Source organism: Silene latifolia, chromosome 2, assembly GCF_048544455.1.
Source record: "Silene latifolia isolate original U9 population chromosome 2, ASM4854445v1, whole genome shotgun sequence".
In the NCBI taxonomy this organism is placed as follows: domain Eukaryota; kingdom Viridiplantae; phylum Streptophyta; class Magnoliopsida; order Caryophyllales; family Caryophyllaceae; genus Silene; species Silene latifolia.
The window spans coordinates 161,541,756-161,545,104 of record NC_133527.1 but is presented as its reverse complement, the minus strand read 5'-3'; positions in this window follow the sequence as shown (position 1 = coordinate 161,545,104).

Sequence of the window (3,349 nt, the reverse complement as noted above, 5' to 3'; positions counted from 1 at the left end):
CACAAAGCCCTCATTGAACGAGGAGCAGGAAAGTTTGGGAGGGGAAGTGCCTGACACTAGTGGTGCCCCTGAGAAAGCTGAACATGTTGTTGAGAAGTGTAAGTCAGAAGCAACGAATAAGGTTGATGCGGATGTGGTAGGTCAGTCAACTGAAAATGGTTCATCTTCAGTTCAACTAAAATTTATTTCGATTGCTGATATTGAGAACGCGCTGCAAGGTTTGACAGATATTGGTCTTGGTGGTGGTGAAGCGGCAGAGGGCTGTGTACAGATAGGTGAGGATGAGATTGTGCAGGGTATGGATATGGAGCTGGCTCAAGAACAGGGGCCTGTTTCTGGTGAAGGGGAGGCATCATTTTCAAAAGTAGCGAACAAGGTGGATGCGGATGTGGTAGTCCCGTCAATTGAAGATGGATCATCTTCATTTCAGTTGAAATTTATAGCGACAGCTGATATTGATAACGCGCTGAAAAAGTTGTCAGACAGCGGTGACAGTGAAGTGGCACAGGGTGGTGCACCGAGAGAACAGGACGAGGCTGTGCTGGGAATGGATATGGAGCCGCCTCAAGATCAGGGGACCCGCCGTGGGCCTGAATCAGTGGTGGTTGGACTAGTGCCTGGCGTGGATGTGGATGTTAGCGGTGCACCGACAGTCCAGGATGAGGCTGTGCAGGGCATAGACATGGAGCCGCCCCAAGATCAGGGGCCCTGCCGTGGGCCCGAACCACTCGTGGTTGGACTAGTGCTTGGTGAGGCTGTGGATGTTGGCGGTGCACCGGGAGTGGAACAGCTCGTTGACCGACGCCAAGTTAGTGGTATGAAAGCACGGCCTGGCATTGTTTCGACCACAGTCCGTGAAGATGCATCGCAAGAAGGGTTAGAGATTGGTAGTGGCATGGTCAACGAGCAAGGTGAGCGCCCTACTGCACAACCCGGTTGTCCTGGTTCATTTCAGAATGATGACAAGCCCATGGATGTTGCAGAGGGAGCAGATAAGGTGGTTGTTAAAGCACCCTCCTCTGAGTTTAAGTTGCCGGAATTTCAGTGTACGTTTATATCTACTGCAGAGCTAGCTGAGGCATTTAAGGGGGTTCCAAGTGAGGATTTTGGAACGACTGATGCGGCAGCCCTTCGAACCACCGTTCTGCGGATAGTCGGGAAATTTATGTCCCCCGGAGTAATATGGATCACCACCCTTTCCTATTTCATTCACCTGAGCCCTTACAGTGCATGGAAGTGGTCCTTGAGAATCTGACTTGCACCATGGATTGTGGGGAACCCATGCCGACCGAGGGGGCTTTGTTCTCAGAGACTGCAATGAATAAGAAATTATTGAGGGGTGTTTTTAAGGAAAGGAAATACGTCCTGGACTACGTATTGAACAAATCAGAAGCTTGGTTTAAAGGGTGAATCGATTAATTTCTATGTCAAACATATTAATACTTATATGTTGTCGTAACCATGTTCGCCTTATATAATTTTTTCTTTTTTTGTAGGGAAGAATTGGCAGTTTTATCAGACTTTTCTTCGTGTCACGGGAAGACATGTTAACCCTTGAACCTGGACAGGAAGTTATGTATTCTGTAATCGATTGTTGGTGCCTACTAATCAATAAGATGATGTATGACCAAACTGCACCAGTTGCATCCTCTCGTTGTTTCTTTGGGCTTAGTCACACCGTACTTGTCATATCCTCACTCAATGCAATTTTTTTAGTTCCAATTTAATTGTAACGTAAGTGTCTAAATTTAATAGCGCTGCCCTTCGTTTGAACAGAGCCCTGCACTGGATATTTGGAAAGCCAAGAAGAAAGGAATTGTTCTTGACAAAAAAGACGAAATCTGGGCTGGGTGGGATGCTTGGATTCAATCCTGTTTGTCTCCATTTCAACTTGGATCTGGTATGGTAAGTGTAAATGTGACCTATTTTGAAGTGTAAATGTCATCACACTGAAAGTGTATATGTGATTTTCACAGAAAGTGTAAATGCCTGGATGTGATTAAGAAAAAAGTGTAAATGTCATGAAATATGAAGTGTAAATGTGATACATAGTGAAATGTAAATGTCATGATGTATAGTGTAAATGTGATTAAATAGAAAGTGTAAATGTGATGACATAGTGAGTGTAAAGGTGACTAAATAGAAAGTGTAAATGTCAGCACATATAAAGTGTAAATGTGAATATATGTAAAGTGTAAATGTCATGACATATGAAGTGTAAACATGAGACATAGTGAACTGTAAATGTCGTGAGATATTGTTAAGTGTAAATGTAATGAAATATGAAGTGTAAATGTGATACATAGTGAAGTGTAAATGCCATGATGTATAGTGGAAATGTGATTATATAGGAAGTGTAAATGTGATGACATAGGGAGTGTAAAGGTGACTAAATAGGAAGTGTAAATGTCAGCACATATAAAGTGTAAATGTGAATATATGGAAAGTGTAAATGTCATCACATAGGAAGTGTAAATGTGAGATATGGTGAAGTGTAAATGTTATGACATATGGAGTGTAAAGGTGACTAAATATGAAGTGTAAATGTCATGACATATATAGTATAAATGTGAATATATGGAAAGTGTAAATGTCATGACACAGGGACTGTAAATGTGACGAATTATTGAAAGTGTAAATGTGAAATTTTACTGAGTGTATCTTTTATGTCTTTGTTGTCACATCCGCCAGGTCTTCATCCCGATCTTATCTGGCAATAATGATCATTACAGTTGTGCATGCATAAACTTCGTTTCCGAGCAGATAGAGTATTTGGACAACCGTCGCTACGACGATGATTTTGAGAAGCTTCCATATTTTGGAATTTCTCGTATTGCGGTAATAATTATAAATAGCATACCTTAATTTGTTCTTTAGTGTATATGTATTCTGGAATTGTAAACACTGTTTTTAAATTGACTTTTTTTTTTTAAATTCCTTTTACAGTGTGATTTAATGGGTGAGTATCTGGAGTCTAAAGGGTTTGTCAGAGGTTCAAAGGTTGCCGGGTTTAAATTTGTCAATGTCGAATTTAAATGGCAATGTACGGGTTATTCTGCGTTTGATTGTGGGGTGTACATGATGATACACATGCTGCTTTTCAATGGGAAGCTATTTGACTGCGCCTTAGGTGAGATGGACGTTATCAACCTCGTCCGGGCTGAAGTGGTGTCGATTCTTATCCTGAGTGACCATAACAAAGTGAGGGAGAGCGTTCGCGCAAGGATAACCCAATTCAGGGAAAAGTATGGTCAAGGTCTGAACCCGGTCTCCAATGTTGCACAGAAGCGGAGTCTGGACGATAAGGAAGAGATTACGTACAGTAAACGTCCCCGTGTTTGTAGTCCCA